Consider the following 23,321-nt stretch of genomic DNA (forward strand, 5'->3'; position numbering starts at 1 on the left):
AATAATGAAGAATTGTTCACTAATCCCAAAATTATTGACATGTTTCTTTTACAAACTAGTCTGGGCATTTGAGAGCAATGCAGTAAAATATGTCTGGTTTGCTTACTGTTTCATGAAAGTTTCAACATTTCCTTCAATGACTTGACCTGGATCACGGGAGTATGCAGCTCAAGAGGTCTTATTGGACATGGAATATTCAGTGCATTCAGTTTACCTCTTTCTTCCTTTATTTTTCTCTCTGAGCTGCAACACATCTGCCCAGGGACCAAAATTTGTTATGTTGTTTTTTGAATACTATATTCTATTAATTATTATATATAATTTTTTTTTACAAAATTGGCTCTTGATTTTTATCAATTATTATGGGGTGTTATTTAACTATTTTGTATTGGTTTTATATGCTGATGATGAGAGGGTAACAGCAGTAAAAAAAAAAAAAAGTTGTTTAGGTGCCAAGTGTTTTCAGTTTTCGTTGGCTGGTAATGTTTCCCAGACAACAGAGATGGTGCCCGTGGTTGGTGGGTCAGGAGCAATTTTCTGCACACTTCTTTGTGCTGCAGTTTTGTAGACATTGGTTGGAAGAGAGCTGAGAGATACAGAATGGATGGCAGGCTGCAGTTTGCCTTTGGAGTGCGCATATGTGGTGCCAAAACAGTCAGTGATTTGGACGTGATAGTGCTCTGTAAAGTCGTCATTTCACCTGAACAACATTTGTCTTTGCCCTTCAAAAGGAGGGAGTTCCTAGAGAGAGCATGTAAACATCACACTCTGAGTTGCAGGCCAGGACACTATCAGCTAACCCACTGAATATCAATCACATAAAATCAGAAAGAGGAAACAAGAGCTACGCTTTTTCTCTTTTTTTTAGATTAATACTCAAAGATAATACTGATAATTAATCAGGGTGCTTTTACCTTGTTTGCTATGGCTTTATGCTGTCTCATAACAGCCTTTTTCTGTCATGGCACAACTGAACAATAATACTGATCCCAAAAAAGAATTTTCAAACTCTCCCCCCACCCCCCAAATCATCTTCTCTAAGGCAAAACAGTGCTACCGCTAGACATTGTGGTTTTCCTCTTGAAGGAAAATGCTGAACATCCCTGATGGTTGGACAGAAAAAGATGTTCCCTGTTATTCTATATGGATGTGATGGCTGCAGCAGGGGTGTTTGTGTGGGCGGGTGGGTGGTCTGGCTTCAAGGCCCTTTATAGGAAGCATGATGATGTCATCGCAGCACTCACACAGGGGAATGACTCACAGCACTTCTGAGCTCTTGGAAACACGTTGCTGATAATAGAACCAAAAACAGTTTTTAGTCACATTCTCACCTATACATGTCATTTTAACTCAATGTTCAAAAATATAATCTATGGAGGACGGCTTGCTTATTGCAATTTCTGTCATGTTTTCTGTGTTATAAAATTGATTCACTGTAATTTTACCTGATTGTGCTGGACATGAATTCTGCTCTGTCCTCTGACCAATAATTTTAAGCCTGCGATTCGAAAGTCAAACATTCTGTTGAAGACTCAAATTACAACTTGAATATGCTTCAAATCACTCACAGGTTGGACACATTTCCTACAGGATGAAATCCCTCTTCTTCATTGTAAGATGTGCAGTTTTCTCTGGTTGTGTCAAGGTGACTCCTTCGGGCTGAGCACGACACCATCCATGTTAAAGATTAAACATAAAATTACAGATAACTCACCTTAATTTTACCTTTACCATTTACATTCTTCCCGGTTCCAGACTGGGGTTAGCTAGAAGCCACCTTTAAAAAAAATCTTTTAAGGTCATCTCATTCAATTGGGAAGCAAACCGTTCTAGAAGTCTTGATATATTTTGCAAATTCTCAATCAGGTTTCTACATTTCTGCATCGTTAAACATCTAACCTATACTGTAGGTGGTTTAATTCATTTACTTATTCATTAAATAATTGACTATTAAGCAGCACATTTCAGGTGCTATTGTTTTGATTTTTACACGAATCAGTACATTTCATATAACCATTGTGTTGGTAGAATACAGTCACAGATCACATGCTGTGACGGGTTTAAGGGGGAGGCCCCGAGATGGTTTACAGGAAGATACAGCATGCTAAGTCATGCAAGTGACTTGCACATACTGTATGAACACAGAATCCTGATTTTTCTATTATTGGTATTTTAAACTAATATAAATCATTAGAGAACTAATATCTTTAGTTTAAATATTTCATATCAATATTTTAAAAAGTATTTAAATAGTAACTATTCTTTGAATGGATACATAACACAATATTGAACATTACACATAAAATTGTGTTGACTGGTGGACAAATGCAGCTGTTGGCTGGGACTGTACTTAAGTCAGACATATTATGCCAGCTGTGCACTGCCCGCTTAAATGTTGTGGCTTTTCTTTACATATTTGTCAGAGGCCCAGACTGCCTTTCGTGAAGTCGCAGTTGATGGGTAAATTGTGAGGAGAGAAGTGTTTGTTATGCCTGTTGAGGCTGCAGGTTGTGTGTGCCTGAACGCGCGTCGAGCCCGGTTTGCGTGTTTGGAGTCTGCTAGTCGTCAGGAGTGCGCGCACAACGATGTACTGCAATCCTCACTTTACGCACAACGTGTGTGGGAAGAAATACTCTAAATGGCCAAAAGGGGATATTCTTCTAAAAATAGGTGCTAGTGATAAGAGAAAAAATTTAAATGATATATATTAAAATCATTTGAGTGTAGCTGACGGTAACTGGGTTTTAACATTCATGGGGGATTTGGCATGTGGATGATGTTTATAGACCGGGGGTGGAAGCTGGACTGGCTCTGGGGGAAGCGCCTCGTATCAGTTTTTCCAACAAAAATGAAATTGCTGTAATTCAGCGACGCTCCATTTCCATTGTACTCTTATAGAAGATCAAATTCTTCGAGAGTTTTGTGAGTATAGGCGTCGTGCTAATGGTTGACTTTGGGAAAATAATGGTGTCAATTTCTGTCAATGCACACCCTGGTTATCAAAATATAATAGTGATACTAATAACAAATAGAAAATTATGCGCTCTTCGATAAAACCTTGCTTTGATGAGGCAGAAACTGATCAAATCACTGAATGACTTGTTGCTTCAGAGCGTACCTGTTTCAAAGCGAGCAACAAAACGGGAATAAGGCTGGGGTAGCGAGGCAATGCCCATAGTCATTATGTGTACTGCAGTTGTCAAGAGCAGCAAGGAGCGATGATACCTGTATGGGGGCGGGGTGAGAATCCAGCTCCTTCAGGCATGTTGATAAGGAGAACAGGTGCAGAAAAAGAGACAGGGAACCAGGGAACTGCAGGTGTGCGGTAAGTTTAGCACACACGTAACCCGACATAGGCTGAATGGAAATTCACGTCTCACTCCGCCATTAAGTGGTGTAACGGTTCAAGTAAATATGCACGTATCAAAATTGCATGTCTTTAACATCACTTTATCAATTGCTCCTGTAGATCTTAAAAAATAAAAACTTTACATTAAATAGAGGCTTTTAGTACATGCCATCCATAAAATAATTTCCCAATTACCATACGCAAAGACGTACCAAAAATATCATCGTACCAAAAACGTATCGCAAGATTTTGGTCACCATAGACGTTTCTGTGCAGTTACGCTCTTATGAATGTTATACGGTTTGTTCTACCGGTCTCGCGATAGTCGTACCGGCGAGGGTGGGGGGATGAACCGCAGTGACTTCATGCCTCCTGCATCTGCATAGATAGGCGGAGTTGCAACTTTGGTAGGAACTTCCAAATTCCAACAAATGCAAAGGCGATGCAGTACAGGATGAAGCGCACCGTTACCGGAGAAGAGAAAACCCGTTATTTCTCTATGAGAGAGTGAGGAAATCGCAGATACGCAGAACTGTGCTCATGTTCCCCACTACGCTCTGGATGCCTGGCTTGGTACGCGTCGTGTAATCTAGGTACCGATATGTTGATGTGAACTGCCTGAATAAAGAGGTAAGTGTGAATGAGTGTTAAAGACATGGTTGGAACTGCGAGTAGAGTGATTGATGCACAGTTGTTTTTTTTTCTTTTTTTGACAGCGTGATGGTTGATGCTGCGTTTGCCGAGTAGTCCCTTTGCGAGATCATAAAATCGTAATTAAATCTTTGATACCTGTGAACCTGTACTGATTAGGTTGACAGTTATATTCAATTTCACGTTGCAAGCTAGTCAAACGTAAACGATCATTAAAGATCCTGGTGCTGCGGTGGAAGACGTGTTATCAGTGCATATCGCTGGAAAGCGATGCAATTTTTGCGTTGTTTGCCGTGGGGTAGATGCAACATAGATACTATATATTTATTGATTATCTTAATGTTTTAAATAATTAACAGATGATAAGATTTAGGAGTTCACAGAAGCGCCACTGAATTGCACAGGTGGAGTAAAGGTGCGGGTATTTACCACGGATCTTTGATGAAGGCACATAGATGTGACTGAGCGGCTGATGTGTGCGCAGCTTCTCAATGCCGTGATTCAAGGGGAGATGGCGAGTTAACGATTTCTGTGACGCCTGCCTGTCTCACGTCCCTCTCATGCAGATGAGGGAAAACATCTGGCGTCGTACTTATTAATTCTAACACAAGGACACAAATTGATATGCTCTGATGTTTTCGTAATTTTTTTATTATCCAGCTTGGATAATCCAAATAAAGGTTGTGGTCAGTTCGCGTACTGCGTGCGTGGGCTGCCACACTCTCAAGAGCCGAGATCGAAATGTTCGTCAGTGTGTATTAGGTACAATTATTATTAATATTATTATTATTATTATTATTCCATACGACAGTCAGATTTAATTGACTATAGTTTTTGTCTGTGTCAAAAAGGTTTGTGTAACCAGCCCACTGTTTTCTTTCACAAGTAGCTGTATCACAGTATTGCATATTATTTTATTTGAGCACCATTTTGTGAACTGATAAATTTAGGAGAACAATCGCAACGCAAAGGATCTATTTTTTTTTTTACACGTTTTCTTGTCATCTGACATGCAGTCATCTGTCCACACAGTGCTGTCAAATGAAGTTCCTCGGTTAACGTGTACGATTTGCTGCCAGTTCCTTCCTAAGTGCCTGTTTGGTCTGCTTCTGTTATTGGCCTCCACTGAGCAGGGGATGCGCGAGAGGCAAAGGCGGCATGTGGGTGGTATATTTGCATTATGCCCGGTAATACAGGCATGTGGGTGGCATATTAAATGGACAGCGGTATTGTTGGTTTTAGGGTAGCATGTTCACCTGGCTTGTGGTAACAGGCATGTGGTAGCATGTCCATGTTGGCCTTGGCAATGCATGTGTGCAAGAAGGTATGTTTACATAACACAGGTATGTAGGTAGCATGCTTGTGAGTACATTGGGGAGAAAAGTGTATTACTTAAAATAACCAATAACTAAGTGTCTTTAGGGCAAAAGGAGAGAAAGAATGAAGTAGGTAAAGGCTGATGGAGATATGTGGCGGTATCCCGGGCTTTAACCTTGTGAATGGGTCTGAAGAATAAATTTGTTAAGTCGTATATCAAGCTCATTTGTTGTATATGGGCATTTCAGCTTTCTGGAAATGCACCCAGGGGAAGCAATTTCCTTGTGTTTTAACTTTGCATTTCAAAATACTGAAGGCGCTCATAGCGTCTTAAAGCAATTTGTTGCTTATTTTTCAAAGTTGCAAGTGTCTGTCTTCTTGCATCATTTAGTCTTTAGTGTTTAAAACTCATTGTGACCACATGTGACTTTTTTTTAGTAGCACAGCTGTGTGAAATGAATGGTAAGTAGAGAAGTGACAGTACTCATTCACATTCCAGTACTTTCTGTTAGTCTGAGAAGTGCTGCAGTGAGGAAGATGTTGATATTTAGTCTGGTATGAAGATTTCATTTCAGAAGATTGTCCTCGGATTCTGGAATGGATGAAGTGGTTAAGATACTGATATGAAGTGTCCATTAGATCCTAGCTGGTTCGCCTTTGGTCAGTGATTTGTTTACTATTGAAATATAAGTGCCATTGCTGTTCAGAGGTAAGGTGCTTGTTTCATGTTATGGCGTCCACTGTGAATCAAAGGAGATTACTTTACAGTTTATGGAGTGAAAGATCTGAAAGTCATAAAGAGGGAACTACACTAAAGAAGAGAAGAGAGGCACTTTATTAATCCCTGTGGGGTAATTGGGTAGTTCTTGATTACCCCATCTTGCTCTTCAGCCATGAGAGACACAGTCTCAGGCGTGTGTATGCTTGTATGTTAGGGGTGTAAATCGTTGGCCCCAAGCCAATTCGATTATGATTAATGAGGGAATGATTCTGAAATATTTAATTACTGTCATGATTCTATTCAATTAATTGATTGTTCTATTATTTTGATAAACACAAGCCTTTTTAAACTTCATTGAAAAAAACTTTCAAATATTACAATGAAAACTTATAATTTTTTGTTATTATTATTAAACAGGGCAAACAAGCAACTGTAAATTGTCAAAAGGTTGCCTACTGTAAAAAAAAAAAAAGCAAACGCATAAATGAATAACCGAGGTGTTACTTGACGGGGGGGCAGCGCAAATTAGCGGGAAGACATTACAGCATTTTTATTCTGTGGAAAGTGAAAGATTGATTTGCTGGCCAGATTTAATAATTCATTATAAACATGTCATGGGCCAGTACGTTTAGACCTCTTCTAAGTGATGAATAAGCTGACAAAATCCCTCTTCCTCCATTATGGGAACTGGCCAATGCAATTATGTCCATTTTTTTCAGTAGCTGTGTTTTGCTAACTTTGGATATTGATAAAGTTACAATTTTGGATGGCAATATTTTCCATGACTAACACATTGGAACAATGTCAGTATCTTGATTTTTAAAGAATATTGGCTGATACATACAGTGCTTTTTGAGCAATATATTATATATTTCAAAGGCTAGCATTACTTTACACTTAGCTAGCTACTTATCTACTTCAGAGTCAGAGTCTTCACCATTTGCTACTGCAGCTAGCAAATAGAACAACTTTTTTTTGCTACAAAAGAGAGGTGTTTCCCAAAAGCATTGTAGCACAAAGATTATCTTAACCATGAGAGAGTATTCTGCTCTACAAAACAGGGGTGAGTTTCCCAGAAGCATTGTAATACAAATATCATCACTGTAGCACAAACATAATCAGTTAGTGCTTCCTTTATGAATATTTTAAGCCTTTCCTTATCATCTTATGTTTTGTAAATTTCTGTCTACCTGCCGCACATGATAGTGATATGGGGCAATGAGAAGTAGGAGTCTTTAAGGAGGATCGCCACCTTAATAACTGATTAATTACGATGCATCGAGGTGGATAGTTCAAGTCCAAAAAGTACAAACCCAGATCAAGATTTTGCTTCAACCAACCAGCTGAGTGCTCTGTTATTCTGAGTCTTTACGAAATTTTTGTGTGGAATTGTGTTTTCTGAAACAGAACCATCCACCTCTATATATGTAAAGTAGGAGAGCAAGTTTTGGAGTCAGGCAGTATTCAGAACCCCTGGAGCAGACTGGGGTTAAGGGCCTTGCTTAATGGCCTGACGATGATATAACTACTCTGCTGGCCACAGATTTGAATCCACATATCTTGTCCCCTAACCTCCTGAGCTACACATGACAGAGATACCATCATGGATGTGTTTTGTCTTTCAGTAGAGCTGTATGTCATTTGCAAGCGAACATCTCGCCAGCCCACCATCCATAGGTGCCAAGATTGCAGCGATTTGGCAGCAGGGCCGTATCAGTATTAAGTAGCTCACTGAGAGTGAGCGTGTGGGAGGAAATGCACATGTTGTGCAACACGTATAAAAAATGGAAGGAAGGAGCAGAGCTGAAAATGGAGGGAAAAAAAGTCAGAAGCTGGTGATTGACGGCTGAAGGATTAACAAGGGCTTTTCAGCAGTGGAATGACATGGTATTCTACAGGTATGCCAGAATGAAGCGGGAATGACACATGAGCTGGACAATTTGCGTTAACATGATCATGAATCTTTGAGCTACTAACACACAAATGTCACACAGAAATGTAATGTCTGTTTGTTCATTACCAGATAATTTCCTGTCTATTCCCAGGAAAAAGCTGCCTTTGTATTGCTGCTTTTCAGTACCACTTTGAGTAAAATGCAGGCTAATGATTTTGTGTGAACATTGGTAGTACAGAACCAATACAAATATTACAAAATAGGGCTCACTGTTACAGAAACATGCCTCACTAATGTTTCTTACGTTTGAGCAATTTATGTATAATTTGTGTATTATTAATTACATTTATTGTATTTGTATTTATTTGTCCCTGGTTAGATGCTAATTGCATTTCATTGGCTCTGTACCTGTATTCGGCACAATGACACTAAAGCTGAATAAATGTAATTTAATTTCACTTGAAATACAGATTACTTTCTTCTACCAATAAGTGTGTGTATGGTGATAAAACACCTGTGGAGTCTCACTAGCATTTTAGCAGATAAAACTGGACATGTAAGATTGTGTGTGATACAATGGCTTACTTACTGTGGGCAGAATGATGAACGATGAACATTAACTTGATCAATGGTTATTGAATATAAATTTCTTTTAGTATTCCAAAAATTTGCGTTATGATCTGCATTTAACTTTGTAAGAATTTTGATACAGATCTTAGATGGTTCTACTTGTTGATATATTTAAGCAAAATGCATGAAAATTTTAAACACCAGTAGCTGAAAAATGATGCCTTTCCATTCTAAGTATTATAAGTTAGGGTATCATTTTAGTTTTAAATGCAGCGTTTTAAAGAGAAGTTAATATTGAGCCTGCATTTTTTTCAGTGTAAAAGTTTTTTGTATTGTTTGTGGAACCATAGTGAATAATCATACCCACTAAGAATGTTTAACTGTTTTGATAAGATTGCATTAGCGTGGGTAAGTGAATTCTGAGCTTTTCCTTTCATCTAATGTACCACTTAACCAGTGTAGGGTTGCCATAACTTTTGATTTATTTGCATAAATCTGTAAGTATTATCAATTATAAGTAAATCTGATATTATTTTTTTCCATCTGTTTGATAGCTTTGAATGAGTTGAAGTGATTGGTCTAAAATTGTAGTATTTCTGTTATTTGGAAGCAGATGGATATTTTTCTATATTGAAACTTAGCGTATATATTTTCAGTACATAGAGTACTTATTTTGTGAATAAAAAGTTTCCAGATGTGTTAAATGTTACTGTAGTGGGGTGTTTGTTGGAAACTTAGTAAGTTTGGTTTATAATCTGCATCGGACCATTAGGATGAAGTTGCTGGGATCTGCTGAGAATATCAAATACGGTTAAAATCGGAAGGTGGCTGGTTTCGTTCCTTGTTTGATTTATTACTTAAAAATAACTTTGAATGTGCAGTATTGCTTTGATGTTAAAACAGAAACTATTGCTTTTAAACTTTTCAGTATTTAAGCGATTTTTAAAAGTTGAAATTTAGGAAATGCATTGTAAACATATTTGGTAATGCTTTATATTAACTGCACCTTCATAATGCTTTTACTGTATATTGCATTCATAAAACGTTCAGTGCGCCTTCATAATGTATTCATTAAGTATTCATAAAGCATTCATAAACATCATGTATGTATACCTTAACATCCTAACATCCCTTAACAGCTGTAATATAGATTAATAACAAGCATTATAATTGTATAATCATATAATGTTTGTTATTAATATATGTTAAAGCTGTCAAGGGATGTTAGGATGTTAAGGTGTACTTGCATGCTGTTTATGAATGTTCTATGAATGCATTATGAAGGTGCACTGAATGCATAATGAATGCATTATGAAGGTGCACTTAATATAAAGCATTACGACATATTTTCCCAGCTTTAACATATTGTCCATTTTATCCTGTTTTCTTTCTGGCTTATATTTCGTACTGTCCCAAATCTTAGAAGGATATTAAATATCTGCGATATACTGGTAGTATGTTATGCTTAAATGGATCTTTTATTTGACAGTAGTATGCAATACAATTGCATTCCAAGATGTCTTGTTTATGTATCTATTTATCAAGTAAGCTAATTATCTTGGTCTGAAAACCAAACAACTCTGTAGGTATAAAAGCCATACTTCCTTTTTTGCATTATTGACTGTTTTCCAAACACTTTTATTGTGAGCACTGGAATGAAAATGCAACTAAAAATAGAAACCAGTAGGAACATTTTATATCAGAACAAAGAAAATGGTTAAAGGTTGCTAGGGGGTTTGCGTCACAGAGGCAGAGTTCTTCATTCAGATCAGTGATGGGTAATTTTGTACAGGCATAATTTCTGCATGGCTTAGTGATTCAGCTGGTAGTGCCATTGCCTCACACCTCCAGGACTGGGAGTCAGAATCCTCCCGCCAATCTGCTTGTGTGGAGTTTGTGTGTTCTCCCGTGTCATACGGGTTCCCTGCAGGCCAAAGACATACATTTACACTTCCTGACATTGCCCATAGTGTGTGTATCGCCCCTTGTGATGGACATACATCCAGTCCAGGGCATAGCCAGTCAGGTTTTCACCATGCATTGATTGGGATGGGGTCCATGCCTCTCTGTATCCCTGACCAGGAACAGCAGCTGGATGGATGGATGGATGGATGAATGGATGGATGGATGTATAATTTCAACATTTGGGTATTAAATATCCCAGGAAACAAGTGGGCTGAGCGGTTTGCTCTTATCCAGATCATGTCCTAAATATATCACTATCAGTTTCGCACCACATCTGAGACTTGTTACGTGATTAATAAGCTTCCAACTGCTGATCTACCCCCTTCTCATTGGAAACAGCAAGATACCTGTTTCAAATCAAGCTGGCAGGGGCTATTTTGCCTTATTTGGTTATCAAAAAACCTTTTGTTAAATCACCAAACAACCATTGAAAGCAAAGGTCCGCATTGTGCAGTAGACCACAAAAGAACAGGACAGAGATTATCCTCAGGGTCATAGAACTGGGTTCTTTGGATGAGCATAACCAGTATGGCTTCTAATTGGTTTGGTCCAGTGGAGGGTGGGGTAATTTTCGCAATTCCAAAAGACAGCTTTTCTGTTTCCTTCAGCCCATGTTTGAAAAGGGTTAAACTGCTTGTCAGAGATTGCCTACTTACAGAGATCTGGGCAAAAACCGGCATACTGGCCATATCTTGCTAATTTTACTTTTCTTCTTAAATGTATGAAGATATTTTTAAATGTATGAAGAGAACAGATTTTTCTCTGCAAAACTTTCTTACTATATATTTATTATAAAATATTAATGCCTCGCAGGTCTGCTATAGCAGCTTTCCTAACACATTAAAGTAAACATAAAAAATGGCCTCTGTTGCCATGATGAGGGTCAGTTTTGGCCCCCCACAGAAAACAACTGCCCAGACCTGGCATACTGCTGTATGAGGAGGATCAAAGACTACTGTTGTGCTGATTCATTCAGATGACATGACAGAATGCCTTACATGACACATTGTCAGAAATGCTGTAATGAAGTTCTTCAGATGAGTGAAGGATGATTTCTGTATGGATCTTTTCTCTGTGTACTTGTAAGACAAGAATGATATACCATTAACTATATTCCTGAAATGGATATAACAAGCTTTTTTTTAGTTGTGGCTGTCAAAGGTTTATTGATCAAATGTGACAGATTTTAGTATTAGTGATAGAATTTGCATGTGAATATTATGTAGGAATTTTATACTGGAGCAGTTTTGCACCCATACATATTTATCTGAGCAAAGGGTGATTTAATTTTGATGGTGCTTCTTTCAGTTTTAATGTATCTGCTGGCCCTTTCTTGCTTACACTAAACCGTTGTCCTTTTATTTTACAGGAAAGCTCTAAAAATCAAATTGGACCCAAGCCTATAATTGATCACGGTCTCCCCTATGAATTAAAATTCATCCATCCATCCTGGTAGTTTGTCATGTGGTGGGTGCAGCAACGCGCTGTACCAGCACATGCTCCTTACCTCTTATCCATCCATCCATCCATCCATCCATCCATCACTCAATCTATCAATCTATCCATCCATCCATTTTGCAAACCGCTTATCCTACTGGGTCGCGGGGGGTCCGGAGCCTATCCCGGAAGCAATGGGCACGAGGCAGGGAACAACCCAGGATGGGGGGCCAGCCCATCGCAGGGCACACTCACACACCATTCACTCACACATGCACACCTACGGGCAATTTAGTAACTCCAGTTAGCCTCAGCATGTTTTTGGACTGTGGGGGGAAACCGGAGGAAACCCCACGACAACAGGAGGAGAACATGCAAACTCCACACACGTGAAGACAGGCGGAGACTCGAACCCGGGTCCCAGAGGTGTGAGGCAACAGTGCTAACCACTGCACCACCATGCCGCCCATCAATCTATCAATCAGTCAATCAATGAATTAATTAATTTGATCATTCATTCATTCATTCATTCACTGATTGTGAGGGTCTGGAGCGTATTCTGAAAGCAATGGATGCAAGTCAGGAATAACCCAGGATGGGGGGGGGGGGGGCAACACATTACATATCAATTAAAATACTGATTAAAAGTACTCAAGCTGTGTTTAAAATTGAGCTAGAAACCCCCCCCCCCCTTTTTAGGATAATTAAAATTGTTGGAGTGTTTCCAAGATGGCACTCAAATCTACTAAAATAGAGTATTTAGTCTGCATTAACAGGGTAACTGGCTATTGTTAGAAAATGCAGTTCTTTGATTAGAGCAGAACCCAAATGAGTAACTGTTAAGTTCATGAATGATGGAAAGTGCTTGGATTCTAATTCCTTATGTAAGGGAAGTGAATAGAAATGTAGTCAGAAAAGAAATTGATCCTTGGTTAAAAAATTAATCCACATATGAATTCTTAACCCACAGCATGTTTGAAATTGACTCGTCAATGATTATGATGAAGTCTGTGATTTTAAAATTTAGCTATGAATAATGTGTAAAGGAGAGTCGGGGTATAGACTAGACACTGAGGATCCTAAAATAGTCCTTTGGAAAATAACAACATTTAATGGATCAAATGGGGCATATGTGTTTGGATATTCAGTTTATTAGAAGACAAATGCAATTTGACAGAAATTCTACTGAATCGCTTCTGTCCAAATGAGTCTGGTTAGATCAATCATCCTACTCATAACAGATGGTTGCAGCCTTGCCTGTATTATTTGTCTTTGAGTACTTTTGAGTGGATCTACTAATGTTATAACTGGTGTCATCCTTTTAAAATGCTACCATTTAAGTCTCAGTTCAGCAACTGCACTTCTGTGCACTCCTGCTTTGTCTCCTGCAAGGCAGTACGTGTGTGAGTATTCCTTGGCAGAGTAATTATCTTGCCTGCATTAGTCTGTGACTCAGTGGCTATATCTGTGAAGTTAGAGGTAGGCGTTAGGTTTACTGTTGAGACGCCTACGTTTGGCCCAGGCATACAAGCTATGAAGTCAGTAGTGCTTCAGGTATGATGGGTAAGGAGTCAGACTCAAATCTCATTCCATTTTTCGGTTTGATTTAAGAGGGTGAAAATACTGTACAACTCGATTATGTGGTTATTCAATGGAGTGTGGCGCTGTGGCAGTTCAGTGTTTACAGAGAGCAATTAAAATGCTCCTGTTTTAGTTGCCAACAATTGCCACTTGTGCTAGGAATAAAATATTGTTGGCCCACCCACAGTGTCTCTTAAGAAAAGTTCTCTTATTTTTTAACTTTATTACACTCACGCATGTCATTTTTATACAATCTTATGTGCCTTTCGTGATTTCTAAAATAAATGTAAATTCAGATTTAACTTCATTAGAAAATGTATATTTTGTTGATCTACAACCCCAAATCAGGAAAAGTTGGGACGGTATGTAAAATGAAAATCAAACTGAAAACAGTACTTTGTTAAATTATCTTTGACCTGTATTACATTGAAAACAATACAACAGCACATTATTTAATGTGTTCCTCATGAATTTTATTGTTTTTCCTCAAAATAAACACGTATTTCAATTTTGGTTCTTGCAACACATTTAAAAAAAAGTTGGGACAGTAAAGCATTTACCACTTTGTAATGTTTCCATTCCTTTTCACAACACTTAAGATATTTAGGGACCGAAGACACCAAGTGATGAAGTGTTTCAGGTGTAATTTTGCCCCAAACATGTCTTAAGGTGGGCAACAGTACGGGGTCTGCGTTGTCGCATTTTGCGCTTCAAAATGCGCCACACATTCTCTATTGGAGACAGGTTGGGACTGCAGGCAGGCCAGTCAAGTACCCAAACCCTCTTCCTCCGCAGCCAGGACTTTGTAATGTGTGCAGAATGTGGTTTTGCAGTGTCTTGTTGAAATATGCATGGGTGTCCCAGGAAAAGATGTCTTCTTGAAGGCAGCATTTTGTAACTACGTATTGTGGTACTTGACAAAGGTTTGCCAAAGTAGTCCTGAGCCCATGTGGTCATATCGCTTATAGATGAATGACGATTCTTGATGCAGTGCCGCCTGAAGGATCGGAGATCACAGTTGTTCAGCTTAGGCTTGTGCCTTTGTGTCCTTTACACACTGAAATTCCTCCAGATTCCTTGAATCTTTTAATTATGTTATGCACTGTTGAAGGTGAAATATCCAAATTTCTTCCTATCTTTCTCTTAGGAACATTGTTTTCAAACATCAATAATTTTCCATGTATTTGTTGGCAAACTGCCGATCCTCGGCCCATCTTTGCTCCTAAAGGACTAGACCTTTCTCGGATGCTGCTTTTGTAGCAAATCATAATTACAATCACTTGTTGACATCACCTGCTTCAAATCACATGGTTATTTAACCAATTCACCTCATTACTAGCCCTAAATTGCTCCTGTCCCAACTTTTTTGAAATGTGTTGCAAGAACCAAAATTGGAATATGTGTTTATTTTGAGAAAAACAATAAAATTCATGAGGAACACATTAAATAATGTGCTGTTGTATTGTTTCCAATGTAATACAGGTCAAAGATAATTTAACAAAGTACTGTTTTCAGTTTGATTTTCATTTTACATACAGTTCCAACTTTTTCTGATTTGGGGTTGTAAGAACCAAATATGGATGTTGGGTTCAAAGATAAATACTGTTTAAAAGTGCTGTAAAGGTCACATTTATTTGGGTGTGATTAAAATATAATTAAGTAGCTTGTTAGCTATCATTTGGGCTCGACTATCAAACAAAATAGCTCATTTTTTGATGAGTCATAGCATTAACTCCCAGTAAGTAGAAGGTTATGTAACTCATTGTCTTTACTAGCATAGTGCCATGTGATGTGTGTCGGTATGTTATGGGCTTTAGATTTTTCAGGCTGTCAGGAAGGGCCTCCTTGAAGCTGTTGTGTTGGAACAAGAGCAGCAGCACAGTGGACCCAATTAGCACCCCATTGTTGTGCAAAATTGTAAACTGTAGTCTATTTCACTGACTAATGGTTTTTTCTTATATTATAGATCTATGTTTTTTGTCCAAGTGCTGAGCATGGCAGAGCCTGCAGGGAGGCTGCGCTGGCAGGGCTTAGCCTTCCTATATTGGGGATCGTGATTGTAACCAAAAAATTTGCGATATGACATTTTGGCCATATCACCCACCCCTAGCTTTGCCTGTCTCTGATGGATTCCCTGTTTTCAGTGTTTTCGTAGCCACTGAAAGTGGAACAAAAGCTGTCTTCTGGTTCTGTATTCTCCCACTGGGCTTCAGGGACGTCTTCTCTTGCTGTTGGTTGTTATCCATCCATGACTCACCTGAATCTTAGAAGGAATATTGGTGACACTTTACTTGAAGTTGTCATCTATAATGCATTATACCATGGCTTTGGTAAATACTGTTTTTATTGGTCCAGAGATATCATGTGTCATTTTCGGATAACTGCACAGGTAGTTCTGGCAACCTAATAACAGTTTTATACTAATGCACAATAATTTCAGCATTTCAAATATGTTTATGGTATGTGACTTTTTTTACTTATAAATAAGCATTATTCTTATCTGCATAATTGTCCTTGGTTTTCAAAACGCATGCACCTGTCTGTTCACAGTTTCTGTGAAAACTTAAGGAACTTGCTGCTTCCACTGAGTAGCCTGTACAGACTTTCTGCTCTTATAGGGACTATATTTTTAAGAAGATGTTGGAACATCATTAAATACAAATTGAAACTCTTGTATTCTGAAAAATTAACCATGCCCTGTTCATTGTATTATTTTTTGTTCGTTAGCTGTGTTATAAATGGAATAAACCACATACTACCTTACTTCCATTAAAAGTTATTAAAGCCGGAAAACTGAATATTTATGGGGCTAACTTAAAATGCTTAAAACATGAGGTAAAACAGTACGTTATGTATGTTTCTAGTAGCCTAACTAATTTTCTTGGCATACATTTTTTCATCTGTATTTACTAGTTAAAAATATTAATATCCATACATCTTCCAAACCGCTTATCCTTTTGGGTCGCGGGGGGTCCGGAGCCTATCCCGGAAGCAATGGGCACGAGGCAGGGAACAACCCAGGATGGGGGGCCAGCCCATCGCAGGGCACACTCACATACCATTCACTCGCACATGCACACCTATGGGCAATTTAGCATCTCCAATTAGCCTCAGCATGTTTTTGGACTGTGGGGGGAAACCGGAGTACCTGGAGGAAACCCCACGACGACATGGGGAGAACATGCAAATTCCACACACATGTGACCCAGGCGGAGACTCGACCCCGGGTCCCAGAGGTGTGAGGCAACAGTGCTAACCACTGCACCACCATGCCGCCCCCAAATATTAATATATAAAGTATAAATATGTATTATATATATTTATTATACACTGCCTGGCCAAAAAAAAGTCACCATTTGAATTTAAATTGGCAAATACTTAAAAAGCCAATGACTGGATCATTATTACAGCTCAACAGTGTTATGCAGCAAGTCAGCTGAGTACCTGAATCTACTGACTGGCCAGGTTACCCCTCCATCCATCATGAATGGATTTTTTTTTTTCCTGATGTCATGGGCATATTCTAGGGTGATAATGCCAAGATTCATCAGGCTCGAATTGTGAAAGAGTGGTTCAGTAGCATGAGGAATCATTTTCACACATGAATTGGCCACCACAGAGTCTTGTCCTTAACCCCACTGAAAGTCTGAGATGTGCTGAAGAAGACTTCATGGAGTGATTCAATTCACTTTGTCAATACAAGATCTCAGTGTGAAATGAATGCAAATATGGATGAAATTAAGTGTTGCATAAATTTGTGGAAACAATGTGATGAGACAGGTATGCCATAATCAAAGCAAAAGGTAGTCCAATGCAAAATGCAAATGGAAACTTTTGTTTTTGGTCAGGCAGTGTATTTAAATTATTTAAGTAAAAAGAGCACTTGTATCAGAATCTGTATTGGTGTTGGCAGTTGTATATCAGAATCGGATCAGAATTGAATAAATGTGGATCGGCCCATCCATAGCATAAAGCATTCATAATGCATAATAAAAATGGCTATAATGTGTTATAGTAGTGTCAGGCACTATGACCAAAAATTTGTATCATAGTATTTTTTAAGATTCTTGTGGTTTCACCATATGGACATTTACATGGTACATTTAAAATGTATTTTTTATTGAAAAAAGCTGGATTTTTATTAATTATTATAGAGAATTGTTTTCATTTAGCTTCATAGGTTAATAAACATGTTCTATTAGGTTAATAATGGATATTCAGCTCAATAGCTACATGTTTTATTAATCATAACTTAGCTCAATATTAATGGCTTCACTGACCATTTTTTATTTGATTAATAATCTTCTAGATAGCAACCTGTTTTATTGATTATAACTATGTATTTAGCCCTAATTATATTACACGTAATCCAGAATTTCAGGTGCAGACTGAAGCAGTAATTATGAATACTATAATGCTGAACAGGTATGGATAGTTTTATAAAATTATAACTCTTAGTTAGAAGAGTTAGGGTAAGGGTAGGCACAGTTAACACAGGTTCCGTTTCAATATATTCTGGACAGCAATCTATAGCACTTTTAGCCAGGAACAATATAATATAATTTGCTGCCTGTTAAAGTGTTTTGGCTGTTGTTTAATTTAATTTGTTACCATTCTATGGTATGGCGGTATATGAAAAATTCATACCCTACAGGAAATTTATATACCCAGAATTACCCATCTTGGAGCCTAGAACTTATCATGGTGGAGGGGTTTGCGTGTTCCAATGATCCCAGGAGCTAAGTTGCCTGGGGCTTTATGCCCCTGGTAGGGTCACCTAAGGCAAACAGGTCCTGGGTGAGGAACCAGACAAAGTGTGGCTCAAAAGACCCCTTATGATGAACAAAAACATGGGCACACGTTTTCCCTCACCCGGACACGGGTCACCGGGGCCCCCTCCTGGAGCCAGCCCTGGGGGTGGGGTTCGATGGCGAGTGCCTGGTGGCCAGGCCTACACCCATGGGGCCTAGTCGGGCACAGCCCGAAGAAGGCACGTGGGTCCCCCTTCCAATGGGCTCACCACCTGTAGGAGGGGCCAAAGGGGTCGGGTGCAGTGCGAGTTGGGCAGTGGCTGAAGGCGGGGACCTTAGCGGTCTGATCCTCGGCTGCAGAAGCTAGCTCTAGGGACATGGAATGTGACCTCTCTGGTGGGGAAGGAGCCTGAGCTGGTGCATGAGGCTGTGAGGTTCCGACTAGATGTAGTCGGGCTCACCTCGACACACGGCCTGGGCTCTGGAAGCAGTCTCTTCAAAGGGGGTTGGACCCTCTTCCACTCTGGAGTTGCTCACGGGGAGAGACGCCGAGCAGGCGTGGGCATACTTATTGCCCCTTGGCTGGGCGCCTGTACATTGGGGTTTACCGCGGTGGACGAAAGGGTAGCCTCCCTTTGCCTTCGGGTGGGGGGACAGGTGCTGATTGTTGTTTGCTCTTATGCACCAAACAGCAGTTCAGAATACCCACCCTTTTTGGAGACCTTGGAAGGGGTGTTGGAGAGCGCTCCTCCCGGGGACTCTCTTGTTCTACTGGGGGACTTCAATGCTCACGTGGGCAATGACAGTGAGACCTGGAGGGGCGTGATTGAGAGGAACGGCCCCCCCGATCTTAACCTGAGTGGTGTTTTGTTATTGGACTTCTGTGCACGTCACGGATTATCCATAATGAACACCATGTTCAAGCATAAGGGTGTCCATATGTGTACTTGGCACCAGGACACCCTAGGCTGCAGTTTGATGATCGACTTTGTGGTCGTGTCATCGGACTTGTGGCCGTATGTGTTGGACACTCGGGTATGGTGGTGGGTTGGCTCCGCTGCTAGGGGAGGAAGCTGGTCAGACCTGGCAGACCCAAGCGTATAGTGCGGGTCTGTTGGGAACGCCTGCCGGAATCCCCTGTCAGGAGGAGCTTCAGCTCCAACCTCCGGCAGAACTTTGCCCATGTCCCAGGGGAGGCGGGGGACATTGAGTCTGAATGGGCCTTGTTCCGTGCCTCCAGGAGGCGGCTGACCGGAGCTGTGGCCGTAAGGTAGCCGGTGCCTGTCGCGGCGGCAATCCCCGAACCCGCTGGTGGACACCGGCAGCGAGGGATGCTGTCAAGCTGAAGAAGGAGTCCTATCGGGCCTTTTTGGCCTGTGGCACTCCGGAGGCAGTTGATAGGTACCGGCAGGCCAAGCGGAACGCGGCTTCGGTGGTCGCTGAGGCAAAAACTCGGGTATGGGACGAGTTTGGCGAGGCCATGGAGAACGACTTCCAGACGGGTTCGAGGAGATTCTGGCCCACCATCCGGCGTCTCAGGGTGGGAAAGCGGTGCAGCATCAACACTGTTTATAGTGGGGATGGTGCACTGCTGACCTCAGCACGGGACGTTGTGGGTCGGTGGAAAGAATCCTTCGAAGACCTCCTCAATCCCAACGACACGCCTTCCATTGAGGAAGCAGAGTCTGGGGACTTGGGGGCAGACTCACCTATCTCTGGGGCAGAGGTTGCTGAGGTGGTTAAAAAGCTTCTCAGTGGCCGGGCCCCAGGGGTGGATGAGATCCGCCCGGAGTTCCTCAAGGCTCTGGATGTTGCGGGGCTGTCTTGGTTGACACGCATCTGCAGTATTGTGTGGACATCGGGGGCTGGGCCTCTGGATTGGCAGACCGGGGTGGTGGTCCCCCTCTTTAAAAAGGGGGACCGGAGGGTGTGTTCCAACTACAGGGGGATCACACTACTGAGCCTCCCTGGTAAGGTCTATTTGGGGGTGCTGGAGAGGAGGGATAGTCAAACCACGGATTCAGGAGGAGCAGTGTAGTTTTCGCCCTGGCCGTGGAACAGTGGACCAGCTCTATACTCTCCACAGGGTTTTGGAGGGTTCATGGGAGTTTGCCCAACCAGTCTACATGTGTTTTGTGGTCTTGGAGAAGGCATTCAAGTATGGGGTGCCGGACTTCCTTTTAAAAGCGATTCGGTCCCTGTATAACCGGTGCCAGAGCCCGGTCCGCATGGGCAGCAATAAGTCAGACTCGGTGAGGGTTGGACTCCTTTGTCACCGATTCTGTTCATAACTTTTATGGACAGAATTTCTAGGCGCAGCCAGGGTGTTGAGGGTGTCCGGTTTGATGACCTCAGGATTAGGTCTCTGCTTTTTGCAGATGATGTGGTTCTGTTGGTCTCATCGGACCGTGACTTTCGGCTCTCACTGGAGCAGTTCGCAGCCGAGTGTGAAGCGGCTGGGATGAAAATCAGCACCTCCAAATCCGAGACCATGGTCCTCAGCTGGAAAAGGATGGAGTGCTCTCTCCGGGTCGGGGAGGGGATCCTTTCCGAAGTGGAGGAGTTTAAGTATCTTGGGGTCTTGTTCATGAGTGAGGGAAGGATGGAGCGGGAGATCGACAGGCGGATCAGGGCGGCATCAGCAGTGATGCAGGCACTTCGTCAGTCTGTCATGGTAAAGAAGGAGCTGAGCCAAAAGGCAAAGCTCTCGATTTACCAGTCAATCTACGTTCCTATCCTCACCTATGATCATGAGCTATGAGTAGTGAATGAAAGAAGGAGATTGCGAGTGCAAGCGGCCGAAATGAGTTTTCTCCGCAGGGTGGCTGGGCTCTCCCTTAGAGATAGGGTGAGGAGCTCAGTCATTCGGGAGGGACTCAGAGTAGAGCCGCTGCTCCTCCACATTGTGAGAAGCCAGATGAGGTAGCTCGGGAATCTGATTAGGATGCCTCCTGGATGCCTCCTTGGTGAGGTGTTCCAGGCATGTGCCACTGGGAGGAGGCCCCAGGGAAGACTCAGGACATGCTGGAGGGACTATGTCTCTCGGTTGGCCTGGTAACGCCTCGTAATTCCCCCGGAGGAGCTAGATGAAGTGGCCAGGGAGAGGGAAGTCTGGGTTTCCCTGCTGAGACTGCTGCCCCCGCGACCCGACCTCGAATTCAGTGGAAAATAATGGATGGATGGATGGATGGATGGATGGATACCCAGAATTAATTTGAGACCATGCTTATAAAGCTTTACGAATGCATTTTAATGTGTTTGTGGGTTCATATTGATATGGCATTCATAGAAAAATACTGAACTCAGAGGTTTTTCTAAAGACTTAATTATGTTTTACTTTTGTAAAAGTCTAGTCCTTTAGGAGCAAAGATGGGCCGAGGATCGCCAGTTTGCGAACAAAAACTGCATTTGTCATGAAAATAACACACTCTAAACATGAGATATTCTGAATGGGAAAAAAATAAGTTTTGATCTTTATCATGGTGTCACTCTCCTTTCCATTGCTTTTGTTTTTTTTTGTTAGAAACAGGTAGAAGCTTTGGTTCTTTGCAACAGCATGATTACAGTATTTAAATATTTGAATACCTGATCATTATGTACCTGAATGTCATGACACACATTAACTGAAAAGCACAGCAGTTTCTTACAATGTTGTGATCCAGTTACGTGTAAGTGTCCTGCTTCTGGTTTTAGTTGGGTTTTTAATTAAATGATTAGTTGTGCAAAGAAATTAATCTACAATCTACATGGTTTAGTGTTGACAGGGTTAGGAATAGAGTTTTAGCGGCTTCCCAAAAATTCATACAGTATCATATGGTTAAAAATACACACTTTTAGCATCTTTTTTCATCAGGCATAGAATATTTAGCACTACAACTGCTTGCATTAACTGAGCAGTTTAAACGGTTCCCGTTTGCTGAAAATATTCAGGCGATATGCTTTTATATTGAGCCGCAGTTAATAATGAGATTTTAAAAACCATGGAATGTGCAGGACTATCGTATACCTTCTTATCAAAATTCCTTTTGGAATTTAATACTTAAGCTTACTAATTAAGTTTACAGGTTATGATAAAATGAGACTCTTACCATATGATTATTCATATCATCGGTACTTATTCGTTTATATGCATTATGCAATTTAGATATAAAATAAACTTTTGATGAAAACAGTTGCTAGCGAATTTCTAATAATAAGCTGTTACCCTTTCGCTTTGCTTTGTTTTACTGTTAATTTATATTGTGCTATTTGTGTAATTACTAAACAAAACTTGGAGTTCAGACTGAATAATTCTGATGTTGTAAATAAGATTTATGTAAACTGTCAGGGTGGGTGCCGTCCATGCCTGTCCTATGTTTTGATCCCCATTTGGCCAGCAGGTGTTGCTGGCTATCCTGTTCCCACTGCCATGTAACCTTAGTCCCTAATCTGCTTCTCTACTCTCTGGGCTTTTGTAACTCAATGGGTTGAGTGAGTGATCAGAAGTTGATATACCTCCAGTTGTGGGTTCAAGACTCCCCTGAGGTTTACCTCCTTAATTGATTGGATTGTCCTTGCCTGCTCCATGTTCTATAAAGCCACACTTTTAGTCAGTGTATTTAAGTGCCTGCCTTTATCTTGTGTGATCATTTTATTTTGTGCCTCTCCCAGTGTGTTCTGTTTTATGTTAGTAAATCCCTTTTGTCTTGAACTGCAAGTGGATCGTCATATTATCCCGCCTGCACCATTGCATGCCGTTACAGTAATCATACTCCCTGTACTCATGGTATAAATTGGAATTTTAGTCCTTAAGATGACTAGAATCAATACATATATATTTATGTAGTCTGTAATTGTTCACTTAATAGGCATAAATCTTATTCTAGTTTAAATATCTATCCATCCACTTTCAAAACCGCTTATCCTTCTGGGTTGCGGGGGGTCCGGAGCCTATCCCGGAAGCTATGGGCATGAGGCAGGGAACAACCCAGGACGGGGGGGGCAGCCCATCACTGTCTAGTTTAAATAACTTATAGCAAGTTTAACACAACATATATAGATTTAATGTGTTTTAAATTATGTAATTCAAGTAGATGTTTAATCAAA

The 23,321-nt window shown here is 40.7% G+C and overlaps 1 protein-coding gene and 1 long non-coding RNA gene across 5 annotated transcripts in view; one reads left to right on the plus strand and one right to left on the minus strand.

Annotated features, from left to right (window-relative positions):
- Positions 1-772: 772 nt before the first annotated feature.
- Positions 773-3,596, minus strand: LOC125720969 (uncharacterized). Its single transcript, XR_007385631.1, has 3 exons — positions 3,226-3,596; positions 1,569-1,659; positions 773-1,290 (listed from the first exon to the last, which is right to left on the minus strand). It is a non-coding gene; the product is annotated as an uncharacterized LOC125720969 (long non-coding RNA).
- Positions 3,597-3,691: 95 nt separating this feature from the next.
- Positions 3,692-23,321, plus strand: part of LOC125720948 (signal-induced proliferation-associated 1-like protein 1) — a 145,550-nt gene continuing 125,920 nt past the window's right edge. For all 4 annotated transcript variants that reach the window (XM_048996854.1, XM_048996857.1, XM_048996855.1 and 1 more), the window contains exon 1: positions 3,692-3,979. The gene's annotated coding sequence lies outside the window, so the exon portion shown is untranslated. The remainder of the gene's footprint in view (positions 3,980-23,321) is intronic.

The sequence above is a fragment of the Brienomyrus brachyistius genome, unplaced genomic scaffold (genome assembly GCF_023856365.1).
Source record: "Brienomyrus brachyistius isolate T26 unplaced genomic scaffold, BBRACH_0.4 scaffold27, whole genome shotgun sequence".
Taxonomy (NCBI): domain Eukaryota; kingdom Metazoa; phylum Chordata; class Actinopteri; order Osteoglossiformes; family Mormyridae; genus Brienomyrus; species Brienomyrus brachyistius.